Raw genomic sequence first — 7,730 nt, 5'->3', positions numbered from 1 at the left:
TGGGGCGCATTTAATGCACCTTTTGTGAGATGGGATTGTTTTGATCTCTGCTTCCTTTTTAACCTTTCTCTATGAGGTATTCAAGCCTGTGCTTTCGTGTGGCTCTTTCCAGTGTTGCTCCGAGGAGTCTGATTCGGCAGAGAGACCCAAGACATGAATGAAACTTCAACTTTAAGGGCCTGCGGAGAGACAAAACTGAGGCCGGGGCTTCACAAGTGATTGCTTTAAAAAAATTCAATCTACACAAAGAGGCAGCTGGCTGCTTTAATGAAAACTGCTTAAAGCGGCAAGAACCGCAGCCTCAGGGATGTATTTATAAGATGACTCAAAAGCTACACTTTCAAGTTGCTTCTCCTCGGGGTAGATATAACAAACACATTTAACTAAGAAATCTAAACAAAAAGGACAGAAATTGATAACTTTGATTGCACAAGCTCACATTATCCATTGAAATTAAAATCCTCTATCTAAATAGATTTCTCCACCTATCTCTAGAGAAAAAAACCTCCCTCCCTGCGTATATAGATATACACACGTGTATGTGTAATATCATGTACGTTTTTGCCCTGCTAGAATACTTATTATCCCAGAAGACAGAACGTAGAAAGGTGTAGAATTAAAAAAAAAAAAAAAGTTCTTGTAAAGTTTGTATTAATGTTCATTTCCAACATTCCCCACAACTCTATTCTTCTGGCCGCTTCATTCATCTGAGAATCTGCTATTTTATCTGCATCAGTGTTTAAACTAGTGGTATATAATGTTCTAAGTTCAGTATTTGAAATTAAATTATTTGAATTCACGGATATTAATCTTTTCCCTTCATCCTCCAGTTCTGAATCTTGTCATTAAAAATGATCCACCCTTTGTAGTCCGCAAGTGAATATTTTATAGACAGATACCGCTATGAAGACTTCTAACGCAACGTCAACCAGTCAGACTTAGCTGTTGCAGGGATTACTTTGAGTAATTTATCAAAGGCAGGCTGCTAAATTTTGAGTGGTGAATATGAGGCCTTGGGGGAAAAAGAAGCAGAAGAAGCAAAAGAAAAAAAAAGACGAATTCCATCAGTCTACGAGATAAATTCTGGTTGGAGTTAATATAGCTTGTTTATTGAATTCTTGGAGACAGACCCAGATGCGATTGGTGCAACGGAGTTTGCAATTTAGTGTTCAGAAGCCTGGCTGGGAAATGACCGCCCCGTGCTGGAGCTGGAAGGGCGTTTCTTTTGGCGTGAAAAGCAGGTGAATTGGAAGGAGAGGAGAGGCGATTCAGCCCCTCTGGCTCGGGAAAGCGGTTTCACAAAGGTCTTTGCAAAGCCTGCTCTGTCCGGAGAGCTGTGCAGGACGAAACAGAGCAACAGATTTTAGGAGAAAAAAAAAAAAAAAGAAAAAAAAAGAAAAAAAAAGTGCCCAACTTTCCCTGACAAATCTAACGGCCGCTTTTCTGTTTGTTTTGTCAATGCTCACGCCTGATGGAGACAAGCAGACATCCTCGGGAAGAGCCCAGATCAATGGTGCGCCTGCTTCACCGGGCGACGTGATCCTCCCTGCCCTCTTGCAGCTTTCGGGGCACTTTTGGGCGCGACTCTCGCTCCTCACTCTGAGAAGCGCCTTCCTGGAGGGCTCTCGGCCGCCCCTGCCCCACTCGGCAGCGGTGCGGAGCGCTCCAGGCTGGGCATGGGGATTTTCGCCAGGGAAGAGGCGAGCCCGGGAGCGGGAGCTGAGCCCCGCTGGGGCCGCGGGCAGCGCGGCTGCGACTCCGGGCGGCCCCGCACACGGACGCGGGGCTGGCGGTGGCCCAGGGGCGTTCTGCCAGCCCCTTGTCAAGGCGGGTTCGGGAATCGGGGCCCCGGCTGGGGGGCGACTTCTGTGTCCCCCCCGCTCTCAGCCTCCCACGTGGGGGTCGGCACAGTCCCGGCGGGGCTGAGCGGGATTTGCACGGGAGCCTGCCTCGGGAGGAGAGGCAAGAACGGGCCGGGGGGGCTGGAAACTTTCTTTCGCTTGGCGAGGAAGAAGAGGAGCGAGGCGAGCAGGAAGGCTGGCCCATTGTCCACAGAGGGTGCATTTTTGTCAGGCTGGCGTTGGTTGCTATAGTGAGGAGGGAAGGGGAGAGAGAGAGGAGGGAGAGGGAAAGAAAAAAAAAATACCCGACCCTAAACCAAACAGAGGAGCACAGTTCGCCTCCCTTCGCTCACCCGGCTCCAGCCGGTAGCGCTCCCCGCTCCCAACCAAAATAAGAGCGGGCCGCGGGCCGAGCCGGGCTCCCGGCGGGGCGAGCAGCCTCCGCAGCCTCCGCAGCCTCCGCAGCCCCGGCCCCGGCCCCGGCCCCGGGGTGCAGCCGCCCCGCCCCGCGCCCGCCGCCGCGCACCCTCCGCTGCCCGGCCCGGCCCGGCCCGGCGGGCTCAGAAAGCTCCCGGCGCCGCGGCGGGATGCCCCGGGTGGCACAGCACAACAGCACACCTGAGCCAGCGCCTACCCGCTTGCTCACAGTGGCTTCGCATCCCGCAGAGCATCCGTGACACTGATCCTGACACGGACTGCGGGAGGCTTTGTGGGGTGTCCTTTATTTTATTTTATTTTTTCTTTTGTGCCTAAATAATTCAAAGCAGGGGGAAAAAATAACTTCTTCCTATGCAAATGAGCAGCTCTTTAATTTTAAAAGAGACTCTTATTTTGCAGCAGTGTTTTTTGTTGCCTTGCTATTGAACTTTGAAAATAGTGTGGCGGGGGAAGGCAATAATGAAGGGTCTCGAAGGCTTAAGATTTAGTTAAGTGAGTGACTCAAGATTGCACAAAGAAAGTTAGTTACTTAGTTAATTGAGAATTATTCACCTTCTGAGATCGGCGCAGCAGTTTGTTCAGATGACAGTGCGAACTTGGGGCGGGGATGGCAGGAGGCCGACAGGGGAGGAGGCAGGTCTCACTTGGGAGTTTTTTGCTCTCTCTCTTTTTTTTTTTTTTTTTTTTTTTCAGGACAAGTTAAATTGCAGCTGAAGGAGAGAGGTCAGTATCTTTTCAAATCAAACTCTCTGTCGGTCTGCCTATGTCCCCGTCTACTCGCTGTAAAGGGAAAAGCTCCAACTTTGTTCCTCCATCTGTTCTGTATCATCTGCAATCGACAGTTCTTTAGATTGCATGCACTTTTGCTCCCGATGAAGTGAAACTTCTTAGGTGTATAGTCACTTATCTGAAATAGGGAAAAAAGGGAAGTCGTCTTTTTCAATCTCAGAGGAGAATCGTTTTCTTTCCGTGCAACTGTTTATTCTCTCCCTTTCTTTCTTTCTTTCTTTCTTTCTTTCTTTCTTTCTTTCTTTCTTTCTTTCTTTCTTTCTTTCTTTCTTTCTTTCTTTCTTTCTTTCTTTCTTTCTTTCTTTCTTTCTTTCTTTCTTTCTTTCTTTCTTTCTTTCTTTCTTTCTTTCTTTTCTTTTCTTTTCTTTTCTTTTCTTTTCTTTTCTTTTCTTTTCTTTTCTTTTCTTTTCTTTTCTTTTCTTTTCTTTTCTTTTCTTTTCTTTTCTTTTCTTCTTTTCTAATTTTCGAATTGTAGTTGACAAGTTTTATTTAAAAAACACTTTACAAGCTACCACTTAATGCATTATTGACATTTTTTAAAAAAATGCTTGAGAGAAATCACGTTAATGAAGAGAACATTTGTAGTAATTTGGTGATAATTATCAGAATCACCAAATATTCGCAAAGGCTTTAACATTACGTGTTGGAAGAAAAGCAAAACACATTACTTTAATAGTCTGATATGCAAACTATGGACCATTCAATTACATGGCTTAATAATGCATACATGATGTGATCTTGTTATTGGGATAGGAAGGGCTGCAGTAATTCACTCCGAAGACCAAGTGTGCTCTTACATTCAGTAAAATCCATTGCCATGGATCAGGGGGCCCTGCCAAACTACATTTAAGAGAATAAAAATTAATGACTGAGAATTTGAGCGTTAAATTAACATTAATTATATGACCTGCCTGCTGGAAAGATTAAATTTCTTACGCCCTAATTAGATAACGTCTCCTCATACATCAAACAATTTCCATTTCCAGATTTCAGGATTAAAATGCAGGCTGGGGAGACCGGACTTGTTCGGTGGCCGGCAGCCGGCGGCCTCACCGAGAGCTCCGGGCCCCGTCCCGCTCCTCCCGAATGCCGGGGGCTCGCCGCGGGCTGGGATCGGGGCCGGGGAGCAGCTCTGGGTCAGCCCTTCTGCAACTTGAATTTCCCTCACCCACCGCCCCGGATGTGGTGGCGAGGCGAGGCCGGGCGGGGCGGGGAGCGCCGGGTGCGGAGGGGATGCGGGAGGGGATGCGGGAGGGGATGCGGGAGGGGATGCGGGAGGGGATGCGGGAGCGCCTCGCCCGCCGCCCGGGGATGCTCTGGGGAGCGGCCCCAGGGGCTGCCCCCGCCGGCCGCCCGAGGAGTAAGGACAGACAGACGGGGGTATCTTCCCAGCTCATGAGTGCAACTAATTTCCGATTAATTGCTTCTCTCAAGGATAAAACCTCAGCGGTTCTCCCTCCCTCCCTCCCTTCCTCCTCCACGCAGGCACACGGGATCCTGCCTTTTCCTGCCCGTCAGAAACCCCCTCTCTCTCCCCTGCTCCCTCACCCCTCCAGCCCCGCGGTCACCCACGCACAGCCCACGGGTCACGGTCACCCCAGGCGGCAGCAGCAGCAGCGGCAGCAGCAGCAGCAGCAGCAGCAGCAGCCGCCTGTGCTCGCCCCGTCCCCTCCCCGCTGCCTCCTCCCTGCCCCTCCCGACGGCGCCCGGGCACGGAGCGGACACGGGCGGGCGTGGCGGGGCCGTGCCACCGGCGGGGCCAAGCAGCTCGGTTTCAGGGCTTCGGGTTTCAGGGCTTTAACCTCGACTTCTGCAGGGGAAAAACAAATTGGAAAAAAAAAAAAAAAAAAAAAGAGGAAAAGGAGAGGCGGGAGCGTATGGCAGGGTGCTCACCCGTGGGGCGGAGGATGCCGGGGGCAGGCGACCCTGTCGGCTCCGTGCTCCTGGCAGCATCCCCGGCCTGGTGGTGGGATACTGGCTGTCCTTCCTTGTGTCTGCCTTTGTGCTGAGCCTCCCGGAAAGCTCCTGAAGAAAAGTCCGAGGAAGCCAGACTGAGACAAACGTTACTACCCAAAGGCTGTTTTGGGAGAGCAACTGTGCAGCAGAGCTGAGGTGGCCTTCGGTAGCTTCATGGTTAAATGCAAAAGTCATAGCAACCCCCTACCCACCTCGAAAAACTGTTAGGAACAGGAATCATAACATTATAAAATGTTTCCTTGTTCTCACTTCATTCTATAGTACCAGATAATTGCTTTTTCAACTCAATTGAAACTCAGTTTCTGTTATTGCAGTGTAACTGCTCCTCCATGAGCTTCAGCATTTGTCAAAAATATTCATTTCTTGTCTATTAATGTCTCTTGCCCACTTTCTGGACTGGATTGATAACCATTTATGTTTAATGCTATTAAGTAACAGCTTCAAGAAATGGAGTAGGTGAGGCGGCTGTGGAAGAGATAAGGGTAAATTGTCTTGTTCTTTGGTCCTGCTCTCCAGAAGCACCTCTCCTTCATGTCTGAAGCCTAGGCCATGCAGTCAGACCAATGCTAAAAACAAGTAATTATTCCCCAGGGAGTTAATCTTTCCAATAAATAACAAATACCTTTTATCTTAAATTTGATGGCAAATAAGGTTGGATAGACAGGGGACCAGAGGCACTGAGGGCAGTAAAAGTTAACTTGTGGCACACAAGCAGTCTGCAAACTTGAACAGCATCTTCAGCAACACATCCACACTCCAGGAAAGAGAACCTCCACCAGAAACAACTGAAAAACACATTTAACAGAAGCAGATCCAGAAACCACACAAAAGAATATTGTGACAATCAGCTAAAAAAGTAGCAACCTGCAGAGCTCCTATTGTTTGCCACTCTTTCCAGCTTTAGAACCACTAACTCTGTAGGAACTTTCTGCCTCTGGTCGAGCTGATGTGTGTTCCTCCATATCCTCCTGTCAGCTTCAGTGACAGAGCTGGAAAAATGTTGAAGAGGGCAGAAGTGACTGGGTGGTAGTGGTCTTCAACTAAAACACACTGGCACTCCTCTGGTTACCAAGTTAACACAGTGGGAGTGCAATAGCCTATTTGTTATAAAAATCTAATAATTGGTCTACAAGTTTCATATTGAGAGGAGACTACAGCTGACATTACCGTTTCTTCCCTAAAAATGCAGACGTGGATGTGCTGGGATGCCCCTTTCTCTCTGCTGTGAGTGACAGCTCAAAGTTTAATTTTAAGCATCTTTCAGTCCAACTTATTTTCTCACATTTGTGTAAATCCAGTGGTTAGAAACAAGCTAAATCACTCCCTTGCTCTGAGTGCAGGGTGGGCAGGGACCGTGACTCAGGTGCTGCTACAGGTGACGTGACAGCTGCACTTCCACAGCTCTGCTTGGCTGTCTGGGGGTGCTGACACCCGTTGGAGCAGCAGGGATTTCTCTGCTGCTCCCACACACAGCCCTTGAAAGGCTATCAGTCTTCGCAGGGAACAGCTCAAATAATTCATGTACCATAATAATTGTATATTCCCACTAAAGTGACACTGAACAGTCGATCCTTCAACAAAAAAGATTTGCCCATCACCCCAGATGATTGCTGAAGTGTTACATTTCTAAAAAAAAATCCCTAAAGCCCCATGATGATATGCAAGCACGTAAAAATTAGTGGTGATAACTGAGCCTAGGGCTCCGTGGCTGAAATGGGAGTCTCTCTGCATGAGAGCTGGGTGGCAGAAATGAGCCTGGATCCCTTTCCTTTGCCTGCTAGACCCTTCATACCATGAAGGCTGGGTCGTACATCTCCCCCCCTCCACTTTCTGCTGTGCAGACATATGGTTGGTGTTTCCTCAGTGGGGAGCCCCAGGTGAGAGTGCACCTGTGGTAGAGTCAGCAGTAAATAGGAGTAAAGAGTTAACCTGCTTATGCACACCGAGAGAGGTGAGTTTATCCACTTTTATTTACTGCTACACTACCGGCCTGCACTTCAGCATAAATTGGTTCAAGGTGCCTTGTTTAAGCAGTCGTACAGAGAACTGGCTTCTTAGTTATTCTGTAACTCAAAGGTGTGCAAAATCACTGCCTAACTGGGAATAAAATTATCATAAGCACAATTATGCCTGTGCTGAAAGGACAAGGTCAGAAGAGAGAATCCAGAATGTCAACAAGACTAGTTCATGATGGATTGTCCCAGACAAAGCTGTCTAATGTTATATATCACAAAAAGTTAAAAGATGATGTAATTTATATGTTAGACTCATTGTCAATTCACACCCAAACCCGAGGAATGGCAAAATCCATTGTCGTACTTTCGGCCATATGGCACATTTTGGGATGTGTGGTGAGGGTGGTTGGCAATATAGAATTTTTATCATTGGCATGTCAGTAAAGCATTTTGTGAGCTGACAGTAGCTTCTGTGTTTGGCACCAGTAATCCTGGGGGACCCCGTGTCAGTGTGTTTTCCCTGCCATGGCTTCACAACAACTTGTTCTCTGCTCAAAATAAAAGTTCTTCAAGCAGCCAAAAGGGTCTCTGATTTAGTCTTTTTGCTCCAGAGTTTTGGCATTGTTGGTTCAAACCTTTTGGGCTGGTGGAAAATGGTTAGGCTGCACTACTCAAGGGCAGTTTGGTGGTGTAGTGGCTTCCACCAGCTCTCCCAAATTTCTTGCAGGGT

The 7,730-nt window shown here is 48.2% G+C and overlaps 1 long non-coding RNA gene across 2 annotated transcripts; it reads right to left on the bottom strand.

The window, feature by feature from the left end:
* Positions 1-481: 481 nt before the first annotated feature.
* LOC136555025 (uncharacterized) lies at positions 482-4,674 on the bottom strand. 2 transcript variants are annotated; one of them, XR_010783419.1, is made up of 4 exons: positions 4,617-4,674; positions 2,832-3,908; positions 1,467-2,087; positions 482-1,334 (listed from the first exon to the last, which is right to left on the bottom strand). It is a non-coding gene; the product is annotated as an uncharacterized lncRNA (long non-coding RNA). The 2 variants fall into 2 exon arrangements; XR_010783418.1 differs by lacking the exons at positions 482-1,334; positions 1,467-2,087 and having other exon boundaries at positions 2,462-3,186; positions 3,796-3,908.
* Between the last annotated feature and the right edge of the window lie 3,056 nt (positions 4,675-7,730).

Source organism: Molothrus aeneus, chromosome 3 (genome assembly GCF_037042795.1).
Source record: "Molothrus aeneus isolate 106 chromosome 3, BPBGC_Maene_1.0, whole genome shotgun sequence".
NCBI classification, from domain to species: Eukaryota; Metazoa; Chordata; class Aves; order Passeriformes; family Icteridae; genus Molothrus; species Molothrus aeneus.
This window is presented reverse-complemented; position numbering and strand designations above follow the sequence as displayed.